Source organism: Saccopteryx leptura, chromosome 5 (genome assembly GCF_036850995.1).
Source record: "Saccopteryx leptura isolate mSacLep1 chromosome 5, mSacLep1_pri_phased_curated, whole genome shotgun sequence".
NCBI classification, from domain to species: domain Eukaryota; kingdom Metazoa; phylum Chordata; class Mammalia; order Chiroptera; family Emballonuridae; genus Saccopteryx; species Saccopteryx leptura.
The window spans coordinates 60274438-60296966 of NC_089507.1; the positions used below are offsets into that span (position 1 = coordinate 60274438).

At 40.0% G+C, this 22529-nt stretch overlaps 1 non-coding gene across 1 annotated transcript; it reads left to right on the top strand.

Annotated features, from left to right (window-relative positions):
* Positions 1–21536: 21536 nt before the first annotated feature.
* On the top strand, positions 21537–21612 carry TRNAT-AGU (transfer RNA threonine (anticodon AGU)). Its single transcript has one exon. It is a non-coding gene; the product is annotated as a tRNA-Thr (tRNA).
* Positions 21613–22529: the final 917 nt, after the last annotated feature.

The following is a 22529-nucleotide window of genomic DNA, read 5'->3' on the forward strand; positions in this document are numbered from 1 at the left end:
AATTTTTAAAATGGGGAAAAGAATAGAAGGATTATTTTGAGGCTTATCAGAGGCAATATACAGAAAATACATAGAATAGTATACTGTAACTTTAGTGATGATTCATTACAATATCTCTAGTCCTTACAGCAACTCTGACAAGTTATTGTACTCTCCACATTACAGCTATGGAACTGAGTCTCAAAGAAGTTCAGTGACTTGTCACGAACACAGATTGGGGATTGAAAGTTAGGTTGGCTGACTTCCACTCTCTCATTGCACTTAGTTTTATGGCCTCATGATTTGAGCTGTTATTCTTCCCTCTTTAGGGAAACTTTGCAAAAGGAACACTATAGGACTTATCTAAATCCTAATTTTCATGGAATATTTTTTAACCTTCATGCAATGAAATATCATATAATCAGAAAAAAAATCATCTGGCCTACAAATATGTTGTTTGGGAAGGGAGGATTAATATACTGCTCACAAAAATTAGGGGATATTTCAAAATGAATATGAAGTGATAAAATATCCCCTAATTTTTGTGAGCAGTATATTATCACTGAGTCGTGAGTGTAAAATTTATTCAGTTGGGCTCAAAATTATAACAGAGAATTTGGAGGAATTTTTAAAGCATGGATGTTGAACACAAACTGTCACATACTCTCTAGGGACAATTTTGGTTACGTGCACATTGATTATCTAATCTGAGTCTTGATCCTGGTAAATCTTACTTTAAGTTCTCATTAATATAAATATCTCCTTTGCTTAATCAATTAATTTATGAACATTATGAAAAAGTATATCTGTTTTTCAAGCTATTCTTCATACTCTCAAAATCTTTAGTGGCAAAAGCCATTGAAATATAAGCGCCGTTCCTCACATATTTACACCCCTCTATTGTACACTCTTCACTATTTAACATTTTAGAACCACACACTTAAACTTTCTACATGGTAATCAATAACTTTATCTTCCAGCCATCTAATCTTCACATAGTTGCAATTTGACACTTTTGAACAGAATTTCGGTGCCAGTAGTCTGTGTAAGGTCTGTAATGTCAGAAAGAGGCAAGATATACTGAAATTTGCCAATGCCTTATATATCCCTGTAGTGGTGGTAGGGGCTTAATTAAATCCAATGGTCTTGAAAGAATTTGGTATATAGATTGTGAAGGAGGGAGACTTGACTTGGGGTGGTGAACACACAATGCAATATACAAATGATACATTGTAGAACTGTGCATCTGAAACCATTATAATTTTATTAACCAATGTCATCTCAAATTCAATTTTAAAAAAAGAATTACATATAAAGCAGAATGCTTATGTTTCTGTTTGAAAGAGACAGGCCAATGAAATGGCCTTATCGTGTGTATTACTTAGTTTAGCAACGATCTCTCTCACCCCCAACATCTGAGTCAGTGTCCTGGGAATTATCACCCTTTTAGTACACTATTTGGGACCTCTTCTATTACTCTGAATCTTAAGTTGTTCTCCCATTCATCCTTTTATCTCATTCCCATTACTATTTCAGTTTTTACAAATTTGGAACCACAGTGGTTTTTCTGTTTTTGTGAATGAGCGTTTACCCATATTATTAAATATTCTTCAAAATCTGCATTTTGTGTCTGTATTCTGTTTATTATATGGTTCTACCCAATTAAAACTTTTCTTTATTTTTGTTTAGACTATTTCCCATTTTTTATTTCTTATAAATGATGTTTCAATATAAATCCTTGTTTAGAAGCATATCTGGTCATTTCCTTGGGTTCTATTTCTAAAAATAGAATTTCTGGGCCACAAGTTTTCAATATATTATAAAGGCTATAGAATATAATGGTATAATTTCTTTTCAGAAAGTTTACTGATTTATTCTTTCATTTGTGGTATGATAGTACTGTATCTGTCTCATTAGAACCTTATTATAAATATTATCTAAAACAATTTTGTCATTTGAATAGAAAAAAATGTTATCATGATGTTATTTTAATTGATGTTTTTAAATGATAGTGATGTTGAACATTTTTTTTGCATGTGTGTGTGATTTGCATCTCTAATTTCTATAGTTTGTGATGTTTCGGTGTACAATTTACATTTTAATGTAGTAAAATTTATTTTTCTATCATGGTATTTCTCTAGCTTTATACCAATAAAATACTTTCAAAAGTTAAGTATTTATCTCTTTTCTCTGTCTTACAGCACTGAGAAGTTGTTTAGCTTTCTAATTCATTTGAAATGCATTTTGGTATACTTAGTAATATGAGTATCCAACATAATTTTTTTTCCAACATAATTTTTTCAAAGATGTAATAATTTTCCCTCGGATTATTTAATGTTTTCTTTACTATATATGCTACAGTCTGTTTCATGACTATCTAATTAGTCCCATTTATCTACCTGTTGATTTTTCACAGGTTCTCAATTTGTTTTAAATACTAAGGTTTTAAACTACACTTTGATATTTGATGGCGTGAGTACCACTTTATTGTTTTTATTTTTCAAAATACCTTCTGGGTTTGTTTGTGTTCTTTATTCATACAGAGGATTTTTATAATAATTTTATCATGCTTTTCTCCAAAATATCTCACTGGAAAGAACAGACAAAGCATTTTGTGTCTCTTTATTTAGTTATATCTTATTTTACATTTCTAGTAAAGTTGCCTAGTTTTAGTCACATAAATTCTACATATTTTTGTCATAGTTATACATAGGCCTTTTATATTCTTGATTGTTACTCTGAATGGGATATTTTTTCTATGATATTTTTCAGCTTGATTTACTGGTATACACCTTGTAAATAGTTTCTTCATAGTCATTTTTGTAGTTCCCATTGTCACTGTTAGCACCAGAGGGAGCTCTGGTGTAGTAGAAAGAGACCTCCACAGTGAGAAGGCCTGAGTCCCAGTTTTGGTTGTGTAAATTGTTTCCCAGGTAGCCTTGACCAAATCTTCTATAAAATGGGAGAATTCCTCTTCCCTTTTACAGGGTGTTGGGAAAATTCATTCAGAGATGTTAATGATCATGAACCTTTGACAAATGATGTGGAAGGATTGAGATTGAGAACCATTGGGAGGTAACTGGGCACTCACATTATATAACTTGAGCAGCTGATTATTTTATGTGGGTGTGAGGCAGCACTTAGGAGGAAATAGGGTCTTATCTCAAGATGTGGGAAAAAAAATTAGCAGCATCTCTAGGATTTGAGTTTGAAGTCAATATCACCTCCTGATTTTTATGGATTATAAATTTCACATGAGTTAAGAGGAAAGATTATCGGAATGGCAACATGTTGTGTGTAACAAATAGTGATGTTGAGGCCAGGAAACACCAGTTCTAGTCCCCACTGTGCCACTTTGTTGGGTAATCCTGATTAGTTCAATCTTTCTGAACCTCAGTTTGCCAATATGTAAAACAGAAGTTCAAGTGTGAGTCAAGACAGTACAGACTAATTAAAGATTGTTTCTGCACACAAAATTATGGGACAAAGTGGAATGCTTTATTTATTCTCTATGTGCTTAATGATTCTTTAAACTGGTTTTCCAGTGGCTTGGTATGGATATGCAATGCCTGATTTTGGTGGGTTTCTGGAACTTTCTGGGAAAGCTTTATTTTTTTTAAAATAAATAAAACTATGGTAAAAAAATGCTACTTTTTAAACAAATTATATCTATCTATCTATCTATCTATCTATCATCTATCTATAGTTTTTTAGACTATTCAAGTGTTGACAGACTGAACTAGAGCCTTGGGAGGAGCAACGCTGTAATCCAAAAAAAGAAAAACAAAAAAACCATGAATCCAGGAGCGTGTTAGATATTCTCACTCATTACCATTGTGAGAAAAGGATGATTAAACTAATAGTTACTGGGAGACATTTCTGGTGACAGGAGGCAATGATGAAAATAAACTGACTTCAATATACATTTAGAATCGGGAATAATGGGACATGGCAGGAAGCCAATAAATGAACATGGCCCTACGCTCTGATCAATGAATTACTTTCCCCCCTCTGTCCCTCCTCTGGAGAGCAGCACAGGAACCTTAATGAAAAATCAATAGCCCTCTGTAATTCAAGACTAGAATCAATCATTTAACCTGACTTTCTTTTTTTTCCCCTTCCTAAGGGGATGTCTCAGCTCAAGACAGAGTTCAATTGTAAAGAGCGGTTCTTCAGAAAGTCTGAAGAAACCTGGCATCAGTCCACGACAATTTATGCCTGCTATGGGGAGGGCTTTTCTCCCCTGGCTTCTCAAGGGGTGTTGGGACATTAGATTTCTTTTCTCCCATCATTCTTCCTTCTAATTCCTGTCTTAAAAATTATATGCAACCATCACTTACATATTTTGTTTTCTTAATGGTTCTTATGGTAGTTACTGCTATTAGAGATGCAGGTGTTTTAAAACATAGGGTTATAGCTTTGGATGCTATCTTTAGGCTCATCTGGGATGGAATGAGAACCAATTTTTTTTTAGCAGCGCTCTCTGAATACTTTCTCTAGCATCTGTTAGCTGTTAAGTCAGTGCTCAAAACAAGTTTGGGCCCACGTGTACTTGACCTAAAAGCAATTAGGACCAGCTGAAAGGAAATTAGGATGTAGGTTTTAAAACTGTTTTCTGCTTTTTTATTTCAAATATATCACAAAATAGGACAGAGGTCCTCAGGGTCTCTACTAGCCCATATGTGATTTTAAGCTTGTAAGGTTCAACAACTGGCTCTCTTTGTGGGGACTGCCCTTTTTTGTAGGATTTGCTAATTTTCTTGCTGTAAATACGCTCTCCATCGCTAACTTCAAGGTACAAATGTGGCTGTCATTGAACATGATGCTGGGAAGAGACATACACAGTGGAGTCAGCTTGACAGCTGGTGTGATCTGATCCAGGTACCACTGTGACTATAAGACACCTTTGTACAAACTAGAAAACAACACCCCTCTGGGTGGATAGAGCATAGCTTAGTGAAGTGGTTTTCAACCTTTTTACATTTGGGGACTGGTGAAAATAGAATTATTTCAGGGATCACTAAGGTAGGAATCAACCTAAGTGTAAGCAAATTTGACCAAGATCATTAGACCTATGCTCTTTGTACTACTCCTATGGTCACACTGTCATCGTACTGCTGATTGTTCCAAGAACTGAAAGTTCAAGCAGTCAGATGTGCCATTCTAGCCATGGATGTGCTGAGCACAAAGCGCAGGACTGAGGGTTATGTTACCTGACAGGGGATCTGGCTCTTCGGGTCTGCCTGGGGCCAGCCGGTCATATGAGGGTTCTTGACTTCATGTAGGAAGAATTTCTTAACAGGAGTCTAGGTGATTTTGAGAGTCAGTTTATTAAAGGTGGGGACATGAAACAAGAAAGGGTTAGAATAGAAGAAACAGCAGGGGAGCCCAGGGGGGCTGCTTTGGCTCTCTGGGAAGTCAGAGCAAAGGGGGCCTTGGCGACAGGTTGAGGCGATGAGCCTAGGATGAGATGACCTGCTGCTGCCCACTGCTCCCCTGGTTGCAAGTCTGGTAGGGACCCTTAGAGTTTAGGACACACACGCCTGTGGGAGGCTGGGGGTAAGACGAGGGGAAGAGGGAAGGTAAAGGCCCTGGTATGCTCCCTGAGGGAGTACACTGGGTCCTTTGCTTTAAGGGTTTTTAAAGATGGGGGTTTAGGGGTGGTCTTAGGGGAGGATTCCAATAGAGTATTTATACTAGTTAGCCCCAGGGGGCAGGGGTTCATTAGACATTGTAGCTGGTTCTGGAGCAGGGCCATCTGGGGCCTGGAGCTAAAATACAATTGAGGCCTACATGTTGTCTCTAGGGGGGTGACATTCTGCATCTGGCTATAAATCGCTTGGCCAGTCTGTTAAGCTATTTGTTTCGGTTTCCCCATTCTACTTGTCAAGGAATTTTCCTAGCTTCTTACTATCCTGCCTCAGGTGGAGTGTACTTATTTAAATGTTCCTGATGACATTTCCTAAGGCCACATCTTTTATATAGAAGGGATTTAGAGCCCTACAAACCTGAGGTGGAACCCTGGCTCTGCCCCTTACTAGTGTCCTGCAACCTTGCTAGGGTTTTCTGTTTTGTTAAGTGGGGACAACAGCACTTTCTTCAAGATTGTGTAAAGATTAGTGTTTATAAAACACTTAGATGATGGCTGAATGGCACATGGTAAACATTCTCTAAACACTATTAATATATTAGTTATTCATACTATAGTATATTCAACATTTTGATCTATTTACCACATGAAAAACAACATGTAGGAAGAATCTCTTAGCAGGAGTCCAGGTGATTTTGAGAGTAAGTTTATTAAAGGTGGGGACATGAAACAAGGAAGGGTTAGAATGGAAGAAACAACAGGGGGGCCTAGGTGGGGCTGCTTGGCTCTCTGGGAAGAACCCTCATATGACCGGCTGGCCCCAGGCAGACCCGAAGAGCCAGGCCCCCTGTCAGGTAACACAACCCTCAGTCCTGAGCTTTGTGCTCAGCACATCCATGGCTAGAACGGCACATCTGACTGCTTGAACTTTCAGTCCTTGGAACAATCTCTATCTAGAAGCTCAAGGTCATAATTTATTGAAAAGCTTTTTTTACAAGCTTTATTTGAAAACAATGTTCTAAGATATGTGTAAAAGGTCCTAAATAGGGCCGGCCACACAGTCTGAAAATTCTGTTTCTACTCTAAACATGAGAGGAGGCAACTACCTAAAGTAGCCTAATGTAATAAAGAAAAAAAATAAAAGAAAATCAAACTCTAAGTTCCTTTAAGCCACAAAACACTCAGGCATTGATGCTGAGGTTTCTGAGGGCCTTCATTTCCAGTTCTGCCCAAGCCCAGAAAACCCTGACGCAGGGGTCCCCAAACTACGGCCCGCGGGCCACATGCGGCCCCCTGAGGTCATTTATCCGGTCCCTGCCACACTTCTGGAAGGGGCACTTCTTTCATTGGTGGTCAGCATTCATATCCTGTGCTCCTGGAGTACTGTATGTAGCAGCGTCGCTCACGTACAGTACTACTTCCGGTGACGCGAGATGCACGTGTCACGGCTCCGGAAGCGCGTCATATCACTTGTTATGGCTAGCAGTGACAAATATGGAACCGGACATTGACCATCTCATTAGCCAAAAGCGGGCCCATAGTTTCCATTGAAATACTGGTCAGTTTGTTGATTTAAATTTACTTGTTCTTTATTTTAAATATTGTATTTGTCCCCGTTTTGTTTTTTTACTTTAAAATAAGATATATGCAGTGTGCATAGGGATTTGTTCATAGTTTTTTTTTATAGTCTGGCCCTCCAACAGTCTTGAGGGACAGTGAACTGGCCCCCTGTGTAAAAAGTTTGGGGACCCCTGCCCTGACGTGTCTCTGCTTATTTTTTGAGCAACACCTCTGAGTCTTCACTGAGTGACACCATTACATGGTTTTTCTGTCCCCAGATAATATAGTCCACATCACTGCAGAGGGACAAGTACTTTTTTTCATCCAAAACCTCCTGCTTCTATCATCAGTGATCATCAATCCTGCTTACCTTCTGTATTACTCCCATGAGTGTATGGAAAAATTTTCCTGTGCTGGACAGATCCCTTCTGCCTCTGTGCCCCTGCTTCTGCCACGTAGTCTGTTTGCTGAATGGGCTGCTGGCAAGAGGACAGGGTCCATTCCTTGGCACGGAACTGAGCCCAGTCACGGTTGCCAAGTGTCCATGCATCACTACTGTGTTTTAGGTCTTTGGGTGTCTTATCCGTGACATCTTCTTAAGTCGAGGTAGAGAGGAGCAGTGTTTGAAAGGTTTAGGATGCTGGGGCAGATGGATCCAGTTCTGGAAGGGAGACCTTGAGAGCTGGCACAGACGGACTGAAACTGCAGTCACTTCTCCACCAAGGTCATAGTGAGGGCCAATTGGCACCAAACACCCCTCTTGCCTTCTTCCATCAGAAAAAAAGAAATAAAAACAAAAAACTTGTTCCAGTTCCCAAAAAGACTTAAATTCCCCAAGAGCATTTCTTCCTATTTTCCCACTGCATTATAAAGGCAAACTTAGCTCCTCCCTTCCCCTTTAAAAAAATTAAAAAAAATTTTTAAAGCTTTTATTCCCTTTCTTTCTCCTCCCTTCCCTTTTCCCCTCATCTCTCTCTCTGTAGACTTAACTTGATCGGTACATTTCAGTGTAAGAGCGTGGACTTGGAGCCAGACAGCCTGGATTTGGATTCCAGTTCTGCCACGTCCGCGCCGTGTGCTGTAGTGCGGGTTGTGATGCATGTTGTGCGTGCTGCGGTAAGTGCTATACATGCTGTACATTCTGTAGTGTGGGCAGTGCGTGGTGTGGTGCGGGCTGTGGTGCGTGGTGTGGTGCGGGTGGTGGTGTGGCCTGTGCGTGCTGAGGTGAGTGCTATACATGCTGTACATTCTGTAGTATGGGCAGTGCGTGGTGTGGTGCAGGCTGTGGTGCGTGGTGTGGTGCGGGTGGTGGTGCAGCCTGTGCGTGCTGCAGTGCGTGCTATACATGCCGTACATTCTGTAGTGTGGGCAGTGCGTGGTGTGGTGCAGGCTGTGGTGCGTGGTGTGGTGCGGGTGGTGGTGCAGCCTGTGCGTGCTGAGGTGAGTGCTATACATGCTGTACATTCTGTAGTGTGGGCAGTGCGTGGTGTGGTGCAGGCTGTGGTGCGTGGTGTGGTGCGGGTGGTGGTGCAGCCTGTGCGTGCTGCGGTGCGGGCTGTGCCAGCCGGCTCTGGTGCGGACTCTAATGCAGCTTTGCGGCCTGTCTGTGGTTTGTACTCAGCTAGAAGATTTGGATAATAATGGATCTTAATTTCTATGATATTCTGATGATTAAAGTGAATTCATATAAGTGTGACTGCCACAGAGTGGGTCCTTTTTGTGCTCTTATTTATTTATTATTTTATAATCCAGATTTATACCACATTGACTAGAGACATTTTTAGATGCACCATGATAGCTTAGACATAAGAAATATAAATTCACATTTAAAATTGTTTGTAAACATTTGCCTTATAAAGAAAAATAAAAAAATTAAAAAAAGTATTTAAAGAAAAAGGAATCTTCTGACACATACTTTGGTGTGGACATCTTTAGGAGAGAGAAAGCACAGTTATCCAGCCCTGAGTACTGTTGGCATTAGTTGCAAGTACTGAATTAAAATATGTAGGTAACTAAATACAACCACAGATTTTCATTGCAATCTGCTATATGCAGTTTTTTTTTGGATTTCAGTCTCAGCTGTTTCATGTACATTTAGCTACATAATGCAGCCACATAAGAATAAGTGTTGTGCCTATTTTTAAAGCCACATTGTCTTAAGTGATTTCACAAATATGTTTTATTTTATCAGTGCTCAGACTCAAGACCTTTTCTGCACGGAGACCTCCAGGGCACGCTGAGTGTCACAGGCTGCCGGAAAGTGGATTTTTCTCCTGGGCTTTCTCTAAGACAAAGACCTTGGTGAGACCTTGGCCTCAGTTTTTCTAATGATATCATTTCTGTTTATTTTTTTCTTCTTGTGTACCATCATACAGGTCTTCTTGGACTTATAACCAATACCTTTTTTGAGTTCCAGAGAGTGGTTCTCTTTTTGTAGCAGTTTAATAAACATTGTTTGATGACATTTCTCTATTCTCAACCCAGTAACTTATCAGCATCCTGTCTATAAAGGGGAGAGAGTATATTTACACTTTCTGCCTCACAATAATTTAAAAGGCGTAACAAACATCTGTCATGTTTAAAAAATTTTTAAGGATCATTTTTCTAGAGGATACTTCCAAATTCTGTTTTGTCACTATACATAGATTTCTAGGTAAGGTTCATTTTTGTTGATATACAGGAAGAAATGCATATTTAGATTCAAATCAAATTATCAAGTGGAATATAAACAGAGAAAACATCAAAGTGTATTTTTAATACTTTGGCATTTTCATATGGGTTCTTGCCAATCAGTTCCCTTTTTATGGCCATAAGCTGATTTTCTTTCCTTGTTAAGAACAAATGCCCTTTATTTTAGTCAGTTTCCACTTGCTGACAGCTTTCTTTTAATGTGAATTTCAAGTGCACTATATTATGTGGAGTCCTGTTTGCCAAACTGCGCCCACGTAGAATCATATTGGTCCTGTCAACTGATAGACATAACTTACAAAAAGAAACTCTGGTTTGGAAAGCTCAAATGCTGAAAGTTGGCTATCAGTAAGATTTCATTTGCTTCCAAATCTGAATTTTTTTTTTTTTTGATGAAAGAATTAAGGATGTGATTTCTGTTAAAAAATTTTTTATGAGTACCAAACATACACTGAATGCTTCATTAACATTCTGCTACAAAGAGTAAAATTCCTGATGCCATTTGGGGACTGCGGATGGAGAAGGGGAGACCTGATGGCCCCGGACATGGATATCAAGGGGAACAATTAAACCACCTGGAGAACTATAGACATGGAAATGGGACGGGGGACCTTTCATTGCCAGTTTGCTGATTAAAATCTGGGTTGAGTCAGAAGTGATCTCAAACCATTAGAATCTTACCCTTGGCCAAGGGCCTACTGAGAATAAAATAAGTAGGTAGTGGGCTTGTTCGGCTCCCCAGGGCCACAGCCCATTCAGATATTTTTCAACAATGTCTTTGGAAGCAGAAACTTAAGCAAACGGACTTCTGACCATACTCTTAATTCTGAATATACCAAGTGGGCAGAGTGAGCCTTGTCTCTTGCTTCTATTGACAGTCACATAAATGGAGGGTCCCAGTGTCTGAGCTTGTCAATCTATCACCTCTGGTGAGCACCAGAAAACAAACAAGTGATGTACTAGCAAGGCTGTTGACCTTTGTGAACTAGAATGACAATGTGCTTACAATTGGAGGGTGAAGTCTGGGGAAAAGAAGTAATAAAAGTCTCATTTATATACTAGATTTGGGTAACAATTGCAGTGAGTGTTATGGAGACAAAGGAAAGAGGGAACTAGACCATGCTGGAATCTCAGAGGGCTGCAGCTCTCTGTTAAATGGTTGTAGGAGCAAGGCCCATTTTGCATGCATGGTGTGTGATATCTGCACATGCACATATGTGCATTATATCATATAAAGTAAAATACTGTCTTCTATGAGATGAGTTATAAAAGTGTGAGTATACTGATTCTACAAGTTATGAACAAAGTTCTCATCCTTTATATGATCTCATCTTGTTTAACGCAGTGGGTGCTGCAATATGAGTTTAAATCATCTCTGTCTGAGTTGAGATTTGGTATTTGGAGGGCTGTAGGTATAATGGAAAGAACTGAACTGGCTAGCAGAGGACTTTTTGTTTTAGACTCAGCTGTCTCACCCAAAAAGCTGTGTGCTGTGTGATAGGAGGAGGCTTCTTAACCTCTCTGGGCTTCCTTTGCTTGTAGACAGATCAGATTAGATGATCTCTGGCCTTCCTTTCTAACATTCTGTGCTTCCCAAATAGTTCTTGTGGTGGTGATGGTGCTGGGAGCCATTACCTTGGTTTTTACTGAGATGGTATATTTTCTAATAGCTTATTTTTGTCTTCCCTCTCTCAGGAAATCCTCTAACTTTTTGTTCCTTAAAAAAAAAATGAAAGAAAGGAAAGGAGGAAAGAGACAAAAAGAAAAGGAGCGAGTGAGAAGGAGAGCACGGAGGTGTCAGCAGGGTGCCACACTGGCACTGGGCATGCCACCAGTGCTCTGCCCGTCTGCCTGGCAGCTGAGCAGGAGCCTTCTCAGCCTGGGTCAGTGCTGTGCATCACAGGCAAGGAACAGCCCAGGTTATGGCTTCACTTATTTGTTAAACAAAAGGAGATAATTAAAGGAACTATAGAAAATTCCCTCCAGAGCCTGTCCTTGATCTGCAAACCAGCTTGGGTTATTCATTGATACAGATTTCTGGTTCAGTTCACCCGATGCCCGTTGTTGAACAGTGATCTGTGTGGTCAGGGTCTGTGATTGCAGTGGTCTGGGGGCCCAGGGTAGAGCACCACGTGAGATATGGCTCCTCTTCCTGAGAATGTCAGTCACTGTGGCCAAAGACATGAAACCAGACATTCAGGGCAATGTCAGGAAGCCAATGTTGCTGATGCCATCTCACGTCCATGTCTTGCCCTCCTTCTTCTTCTCCATGTTCATGTTTTCCTGGTACATTTTATCCTCTCTTTTTCTTCTCCCCCATTCCCTTAAGTAGAGGTGACACAGATCAATACCTTTGATGGAAAGTAATAATCAGGCCTATTAAGTGACAAAGGTTTACTCTGTAACAGCTGTGCTGGCGGGAGAGGAGAGCTTGTCTGACTAATGAATCATGAAACAATCAGGCAGTAGCCATTTGTGTTTAGATCTGTAAATATGGTGTGGTTCAAGTGCCAGACCATTGCCGGCGCTCCAGCTGGGGGCACAGATGGTCCGCATTCAGAGCAGCACGAGTGTGAAGAAAGGGTTTTTTCCCTTTCTCTGTCCCACACTGCACCTCTCTGAGCCTGGACTGGGCTGTCTGCAAGAGAAACTTAGGAGAAAGAAAGGGGACTCCCTTCTGGGAAGGAAGCACCTCCAAAGTGCATTTCAATTCCAAGTACTTGAGGTGGAAGTGCTCCACCTGGCAGGGAAAGATTGCTAATGGAAGGTGTGGCTATTTTGTATTTCCTTCAGGAGATCTGTGTGTGACTCTCTCTGATTTGGCATTGCCAAGTATATTCCTTTGTACTGTTTTTACCCATCTGTACTTGATCTCTTGCTTTGTCCTTACCTATAAACTGAACAAGCTGAGGAAAAAAGTGTATATTCCAAGATGAGAAACTCACATTTATGTGCAAAGCTAAAACTGTTCTGTATAAAAAAATATGCTAATAATGTCTGTTTTCTGTTTCTCTCAAGTCTTGAAGGTCTTCATCTTCAAGGAATAAGAACACAAAGAACTATTCATCCTAACCGTAATCAAATGTGCTTTTGTAGTTTCTTTGTTACTGTTGTTCATCCTAGCTTTATTTATTTATTTATTTTTACTAGAGGTGGATACTGAGCCTCCATTTAAAAAAAATCAACATTTAAAGTCATTGATGGTTGAACCATTTATATATTAAGTTATTTTATCAGTCCATCTTTAATTAAGTATTTTGTTCTGTAATTTCTTTTGGTGACCTAAAAGTTTTGTTACTTTGTTTCTGATGAGTTACCTGCAGAACTGGCACTGTGTCCCCCTTCCAACCATGGGAAATAAATTCTTCACCATTTTTTCTCACCTTTAAAACATGATAAAAAATGATCTGCAGGGGGAAAATTTATAAATATCTAGAAATATTTAGGAAAGACAGACATTTGAATATATATCCTAGAATTCATATTTTCCCTTTGAATTTGGTTTTCTTTTTGGGAGGTCTATTTTCTTTTGCTTCTCTCTGGAGAAATTAACAAAGAAGATTTTTGTTTTAGAATGAGCTACAACTATTTTGAAATAGTTGTTTATTTTGAAATAAATTCTATCCGTGTTTCAAATGTGAAGTGCTAAACTGTAAATTTGCTTTTGAAATTACAGATATTTATGAAATATTTATGAGAGTACTGAGTTGTGATAAAATATGTCAAAGGCAATCTCCAGATAGTTCTGTAAAGCTGCCTGGGGCTAGATGATTCTTTGTTTCTTAAAGATGGTCTGGTATGAAGATGACTTAGATTTTATTTAAGACTGCCAGTAATTCCAGTTCATTAGGAAGAAGCAGTTAAAGAAGCACAGTGAGATTAGGGGTAGGAGTGCTTAGAAATGTCTCTCCATTTCCTCTAGAGTTATGCCCAAAGTTTGGTGGTCAGGACCTCCTTGTGGAGGCAGGAACTCAGAAGGGCGTGTCCAAGGTCATCTCTAATGTTTGGAATGTCATGACTCCAGTCTCAATCTCTTTGTCATCTGAGGAGACTCTTGCTGTGCCACAGCTACATTTCTCACCTATGGATTGCTTCTTCATCCCTCAAGTCTCTAGCAGGCCTGGCCCTGACCGACAATGTACGCCCTCGGAAAACATTGGTGATGGGACTGTGACTTGTCCATTATAAAGTCAGCTCAATATTTTCCCTCTCTGCCCCAGACTCATTAAGTACAACACCATCTTAGTACATGGCAAACTTGGTATAGTGTCTACATAGAGATACATCTGTCAGATGTTTTCAGTTGAGTAACTGATCTGACTCAGTTAGAAAATACTTAAAAATATGAAGTTATAAATCTTGAAAGTGTGATGGGATTTATGGACCCTCTTCTCAGAAAAATGCTGCTATGATATTTGCATATATAACGTTTTAGAAGTTTCCAGGATCTCCCAGAGCCCACCCATTGTCCCCAGGTCAAGACATGCTTTTCTTCTGTGCTTAGCAATCTGACTTGGGACCAGATCCTTCAGTTCCATCTCAAAATCATGTCACCATCTAGTTTTCTATTGTACGTGACTCTCAGTTTTATTCTAACTCTCTAAATATTTCTAACAGACTTTTTATTTTCTAATTCCAGTTTTTGCTTTTACCCATTGTCTTTAATGACCACTCCATTCTTTTTTTCTAATTTTGTAATATAATTGTTTCTCAAGATTTGTTTTGCCTTTTTTTCTTTTACATTTCTTTGATGCTCTATGTTTTTATTAATAAAATAATTTTAATTACACTTGGAACATGCTAGGTACTTAAAAATATTAATAATCATTAGTGAGAACCTACTAGGCATTGCCCTAGATGGTTTTTGACCCTTATTGCTAGTCATCACAGCAACCCTGAAAGGCAGGCTATGGACCGTTGTGTTGATAGGGAACCCGAGGATTCTGGAGATTAAGAATTTGGTATATTCATACTATTTTCTCTTAAATTAATTTCTTTATTTTCTGAAATAACTATTCTTTTTTAAGTGAGAAATACTATCTCACTCCTGGAAATGCAAAAAATAATCAACTTAATTGACAAAAGATAACTGTAAAATAAATGCATAATACATAACTATTTTTTTTTTTTTTCATTTTTCTGAAGCTGGAAACAGGGAGAGGCAGTCAGACTCCTGCATGCGCCCAACTGGGATCCACCCGGCACGCCCACCAGGGGCGATGCTCTTCCCACCAGGGGGCAACGCTCTGCCCATCCTGGGCGTCGCCATGTTGTGACCAGAGCCACTCTAGCGCCTGGGGCAGAGGCCAAGGAGCCATCCCCAGCACCCGGGCCATCTTTGCTCCAATGGAGCCTTGGCTGCAGGAGGGGAAGAGAGAGACAGAGAGGAAAGCGCGGCGGAGGGGTGGAGAAGCAAATGGGCGCTTCTCCTGTGTGCCCTGGCCAGGAATCGAACCCGGGTCCTCCACACACTAGGCCGATGCTCTACCACTGAGCCAACCAGCCAGGGCTTACTTAACTATTTTTAAGAATCCGTATACAACCCAAAATTACCTGTTGTACATACATCCTGTGGTAGAACATTGCCCTTCTGCTATACTCTTTGCTTAAATTAGTGCTAGTTTCTTTTCTATTCTTCCCTTCTCCTCTGTCTTGCCTCTTCTGTTCTTAATTATCCTTTTCCTTCTACCTCTACCTTTTATCAACTTGTTTCTCTGAGGTATCTGAGCCCATCTTCCTAAATGAAACATCTAGCCTTTTACCCTCAATCACTGGACTCCCTTAAGTCAAGAAACCCAACAGGTATTCCCTATCCTTGGTGTCTCTTCACTGCAAATATTAGCAGTGGAAAAGCATTATTCATACTTGCTCCAGCTCCAGGCAATTGGGGGGGGGGGGATCCATTCACTTCACAGGTAACACCCAGGTATAGAGTTTCCTACTACCTGAGGCATTGGGTTCCCTGGCTTGAGAACAAGGGTGTCAGACAAATTCCAGCTGCTTCCTCTCCCAGACTTTTAAGCACTTGTGGGTTCTGTGCTCATCCCTCTTATCTACTCAGTGGACCCTTTTTCTTGAGGTGGTCTTAGGCAGTCCCATGACTTACAACTTACAATATGCTGTCTCTTAAATGTAGGCATATTCTATGAAGATGTACAGAGTTAGGATAAACAATTAGAGACAGAGAGGTGCCTTAGGGGGAAAGCTCTGAGCGGCTGAGAGTTCAGGGGCCTCTCTGGCCCATACTGAAAAGAGTACACTCTGGAAACAGCAGGGTAAGATTCAGTGACAGAAAATATTTAGGCTCTCAGAACAGAGATTAGAAGTCAGCATGTTCCTTGACCTTTACTTCACCCTCTGAAAACTTCTTCTGTCTATTTCCTTGATTTATTTGCACTGGCTAATAAATATCTGAGTAAGGCTGGGGCGGGGCTTCAGTCCTTCAGTCTGCTGACTGGGACTGTTGCCTCCCCTCAGCCCCTGGGAGAATTTCATCTGGTGTCCGAGTAGTTCATTGTTGCTGTGACACTTAAACTCACATTTTCAACCTGGATCTCTCCCTTTCTCTACTTTTGCATCACTTCTCTCATTCTGCAGAATGATTTTTCTAAGTGGACGTAAGATCACATCACTTGCTGCTTAAGAGCATCCAGTGAATTCTGAAGTTACTAAAAAAAAAAAAAAATTAACAAATAGGGCACACTAGGCCCTGTGCATTCTAATCCTGCCTACCTCCCTGATGTCATCTGCCTCTATGTCTGTCTTGTCCATGAAGCTGCAGTTACCCTGACCTTCTTCCTGTGCTCAGGACATGCTCAGTTCATTTCTACTCAGAGACTTTGCACTTCCTGTGCTTTTCCTTTGGGAAGCTTTCCCCCTCCAGGCCTCCCCATTGCTGCTTTCTTTTTACCATTCAGATCTCAACTCAAGTGCCACCTCTTCCACCCTACAGCAGTCCACTCAGCCTCAGACATTAATGCAGTGATTCTCAAAGTGTGTGCCAGGGCACACTGGTGCACCCTAGAAGATTTCCAGGTGTACTCTATGGTATTCCAGAGAAATATGTGTCCGTTAGGAACCAAAAAACCAACAAGGTTTTTGGAGTTTAGATTTTGGGGAGATAGAAGTGTGAGGAATTGGCTGTAAGCTGACAGTCTGCCCAACTCCCCGCCTCAGTTGCCTGATTAGGTTGCAAATGGCTGTTAAGCTGTGGTGCTGGATTGTTTACACTACCCCCCCCCCCATTCCCTGGAAAGACTGGAGGCAAGTTTCTTCTATCCTTTGTTTGGTGTAAGGTTAAGATGGTATGTATGGTGGGGGTTTTCTGCACTTGGTAAAATTCTTGGGTTGCCTTGGAAACATGATCAAAGATCTCATTGATTTGCTAATGGCCCACTTTGCCCTATAAATAAAGCAAGATGCAGTTTTGGGGCACAATTTGTTCTTGCCAGCAGCAATTACAGGCCCTCCCAACCCCGTATTTTCTTAATTTCATGTATTTTCTTAATTCTGCACCATTCCCACTTAGGACCTGAAATTACTAATTGTGCTGATTCGCAGCATGTGCCCAGATATAAAAATAAATATAGTTACTCTATTATACCATTTCATTATGGAAATACCACTCTTTTTGTTAACACATCATTATTATATTTATTATTAACACATCATTATATTATTTTTAGATAAATACACCCAAATAAAACTGATAGATTTCTCAAAAAGAAGCATGATATTCAAGAATCCGATTCTGGAAGTGAGCAAAAGTTGTGTAAATAAAATAGGACTTGAAGGCTGATGGGCAGAATTTAATTTATAGCATTTTCAATCACTTAACACTGAACAATATGATTGGATTAGAAACCCATTCATGGAAACTTAAAGTGATTTTGGTTTAACATGAACAGAAGAAGAGGAACTGGCAGCTATATCCACTGATCGTGGACTGATGATTAAACATAAGGAATTGTCTCTTAAAGCCTTTTAGATTTCTGTAAAAGAAGAATATGTGGCCTGACCAGGCGGTGGTGCAGTGGATAGAGTATCGGACTGGGATGCGGAAGACCCAGGTTCGAGACCCCGAGGTCACCAGCTTGAGCATGGGCTCATCTGGCTTGAGCAAAAAGCTCACCAGCTTGGACCCAAGGGTGCTGGCTCGAGCAAAGGGTCACTCGGTCTGCTGGAGGCCCACGGTCAAGGCACATATGAGAAAGCAATCAATGAACAACTAAGGTGTTGCAACGAAAAACTAATGATTGATGCTTCTCATCTCTCTTCGTTCCTGTCTGTCCCTATCTATCCCTCTCTCCGACTCTCTCTCTCTGTCCCTGTAAAAAAAAAAAAGAAGAATATGTGGCAATATCTAAAAAAGCTTTGAATATTTTACTATAATTTTCAACATCCTATTTATGTGAATTAGGATTTTCTACCCTCAACACAATTAAGAGTAAAAAGAGATGGATTCTTCAATGTATTGATGAGGAAATGAGAGTTTGCCTTTCAAATATATGCCCAAACATTGAAGAAATCACTAGGATATCAGGCTCATGTTTCTCATAAACACAAGAATGAAAAAAATTAACACATTCTTGCCAGGACCTGCCAAATTTACTAAATCTTATTAAGAATATCTCTATATATAAAAAGATAAGTTTTTCTCATTTTTAAATTTTTTAACTCCTCTTTTTTATGAGTTCTAAAAAGCATAATTCAAAAAATGTAACATTAAAATGTTTTTTAATGTCAGAATAAATTTAACTTTGTCATATTTATTTTGTTTAATTACCATAAAAGCATGCTTGGACTTTATATATTTTTTCTTTAAAATTTGACTTAATTATTATAACATATTTCTTATAAATTTGTATGTAGTGCACCTACAATTATTTGTAGGGTTTTAAATGCGCCCCAACTTCAAAAAGTTTGAGAACCATAGCATTAATGTTTTGTCTTCAGTACACGCACCAACACTCAAAATTCTTTGTTTATTAAAGTAAATATCTATTATTGTTTCTTCTTTAATGTAAACTTGAGGCAGAGTCTCCTTTACTTACTCCCTTAGAAGTCCTGGACCCTAAAACAGTACCTAGCAATAAGAGGCCCACAGTAAATATTCTTTGACAGGTTGATTCTTCCAAAATGCTTTAGTTTCTTTGTCATAGAGCTTCCTGTGATGTATTTAATAAAATACCGCATTTCAGGAATATACCAATGGCTTTATAATCCTAAAATGCTCTGAATGGAAGGACAACTGGTAGAGAGATACAAAGGGAAATAGCTTCATTCACTCACTAAGAGGCCAGACATTGGCCCATAAAACCTGAATCTGTTTCTGCTTGCTGATAAAATTTTTTTAAACTGTCAGAAGCTGCTCAAGGAGTTCAAGGATCATGGTGTGGGTGATAACTTGGGGTTGAGATAAAGGTGGTAGGTGGGCTGAATTCTCTTTTTTCCCTTTCTATTTTTGGATACACAGAGGAATTTTTTTTTTTTTTTTTTTTTGTATTTTTCTGAAGCTGGAAACGGGGAGGCAGTCAGACAGACTCCCGCATGCCCGACCGGGATCCACCCAGCATGCCCACCAGGGGGCAATGCTCTGCCCACCAGGGGGCGTCGCTCTGTTGCGACCAGAGCCAGTCTAGCACCTGAGGCAGAGGCCACAGAGCCATCCCCAGCGCCCGCACCATCTTTGCTCCAATGGAGCCTTGGCTGCGGGAGGGGAAGAGAGAGACAGAGAGGAAGGAGAGGGGGAGGGGTGGAGAAGCAGATGGGTGCCTCTCCTGTGTGCCCTGGCCGGGAATCGAACCCAGGACTTCTGCACACCAGGCTGATGCTCTACCACTGAGCCAACTGGCCAGGGATCACAGGAATTTTTTAAGAATTATTATAGAGATTGGTATCTATTCAGCTCAATTCCATAATATTTTTAAATTGTACTTTGTATATTAACCTGACCACCTGGTTCCAGTTTTTAGTTTATGTTCAGTAAAATCCTTCAATTAATGATAATACTCTCTTTTATTTTTGTCTGTCTCATATACTCACTTTTATTTTCTAGTTCTTTGTGGCTTGCATTAAGAAAATACCATTTAGTACAGCAAAAGGGCCAGTTTAAGTTCTGGACTTAAGGTGTACTAGTCTTTTGCCTCCGGTCAAGCTGAGTCTCCGTTTCTCAGCTGTAAATTTGGAAACCTTGCGAGATGATTACTTCCCCTCCAAATGAGTGGCTGTGGATATTTGAGAGATGACTAAGGGAAGCTGAATTGGAAATACATTTTATTTGGGTTTAGGGGGCATACAGGTATGTGGTTTGCAGTCACTTCTGAGGGTACTTAAATTATTTTTGGATATCTTGCAAGTAGAAACTTCTTCCAGTGCTTAGTTGGTTTAGCCTTCATTATGACACAAAGAAATGGCCAGAGGCTGTATTCTCTCGTGGTCATCACTGTCATATTCGGGTAGTGGAGAAACAGATTTGAAATGTACAGAGCCAGAAGACAGTCTGGATTATTCATCCACATTTGGTGATGCTTGATGTTTGTGAGCTTTGTGAATTATATAATTTATTTTGATTTCTTTTCTAATTTAAAGAAATCTTCACTTTCATGCCTAATTTGTATTTATAATTTAGTATTCTTTTTCTTAACAAAGACCTTCCCAAATTGTGTAAGTTTCAGGCTCCATAAAACCTGGGTCTACTCCTGCTTGATGGTAAGAATATTTGAGACACTCAGACCTTTGTTGGGTTAAAACTTGCTTTACCAAAACCAATCCTAGGTGTGAAGGAAAGAGAATCAAATGGATCCCTCAATTCCAGGAATATGGTGCTCTTAGAGGTTGTATATTTTTCTAAAAGTGCTATATCATTTTGTAATTTTAAAAAAACGTGTTTGGCAGAGCAGATTCTTTCTGTGTGGCTTCAGGGAAATAAAGTAAGAGGCTGCAGGGGTTCCTGCCATTGGAATCATTGGGAATCTTGTGTGTGTGTGTGTGTGTGTGTGTGTACGTGTGTGTGTATATATATATATATACATTTGGCAGCTGTGTATCTCTAACCTCACTCCCTCCTCTTTCTACTGGGATTGATATTGGCCTTAGAGACCTGGAGGTGGCAGAGCTGATCATCGCGACCACCCTGACCGCCCACTGCGGGCCCAATTTCCCTTCTCTATTTCTTTCCAAGGTGATAAGCACCTTGGAAATATTAATATTAAATATTCAATATTAAATGTTTTATTGCTTAAGGTCTATTTATCCTAACTAGAATGTAATTCAGTGATGATAGTGATTGTTTACCTGTTTTATTCACTGCTGTATCCTCAGTGCCTAGAAAAATGCCTGGCATATAGTAGATGTTCAAAAAAAATTTTTAAATGAATAATTTTAATAGATGGAGTATGGCAAGATGACAATCCATTTCATTTTAAGAAATACCATTTCCTTTCTCCGTTCTTTCTTCCTTTGAAGTGAGGGTTCAAATTAAAAGATGTATTCTCCTCATTTCTCACATTGAAGAAAGATCCATAAAATTTTCATCTCCATATCTGCACCTCATTTGTGCTATTGATTAATAAATTGATGGTGTACTTGAATTGGATCATTCAAGGTGAGGTGTGTCTCTTCAGATCTTTTTCTCTAAAAATTATTTTAATTTATTATGATTTAATTGTAAAAGATACATGATTGTGTTTAAAAAAACACTTCAGAATTATAAATCTCGGCCCTGGCCGGTTGGCTCAGTGGTAGAGCGTCGGCCTAGTGTGCGGAGGACCCGGGTTCGATTCCCGGCCAGGGCACATAGGAGAAGCGCCCATTTGCTTCTCCACCCCTCCGCCGCGCCTTCCTCTCTGTCTCTCTCTTCCCCTCCCGCAGCCAGGCTCCATTGGAGCAGAGATGGCCCGGGCGCTGGGGATGGCTCTGTGGCCTCTGCCCCAGGCGCTAGAGTGGCTCTGGTCGCAATATGGCGACGCCCAGGATGGTCGCAACATGGCGACGCCCAGGATGGGCAGAGCATCGCCCCCTGGTGGGCAGAGCGTCGCCCCATGGTGGGCGTGCCGGGTGGATCCCGGTCGGGCGCATGCGGGAGTCTGTCTGACTGTCTCTCCCTGTTTCCAGCTTCAGAAAAGAAAATGGAAAAAAAAAAAAAGAATTATAAATCTCCCTTCCTCTGATTACAGTCCTGCAAACATGACCACTTCAGAAGTTGTTCTGTAGCTTCCTTGTATTTCTTTCCTTCTTTATAAACTGTCAACTATTTTACTCAGCATTCATATTGAACAGAGAGAGGCTTGCTTTGGGGAAATGCAAAAAAGTCGATTGAAGACTTGATCCTTGATTCTGGGAAATCTAAAACTTAACGATGGTGATAGGGCAAACATGTGACAGAGACAACCCTTCTGAAGACATATCCAGGCAATTACTAATTAATTGTATGAAAATGAGAAACATAAGTGCTTGTAAACAAAGAGCAATAGAGTAGATGTGGCCAGATGTAGCCCGATGAGTGGAGGAAGCGTACCTGGTGGCACCATCTGATGTCAAATGGGAATAAGCAATTATTTACCTTCTAGAGTGTTTTTCTTCCCAAACAGTTATAAAAGGTATACTTAAAGGATCTTCTTCTCATAAATGTAATTTAAAAAATAGGCGATGAGTTCTTTAAGAATGGCCACCATTGCTTTCATCTGTTAAGTCCCCAAAACTCCTGTGATGC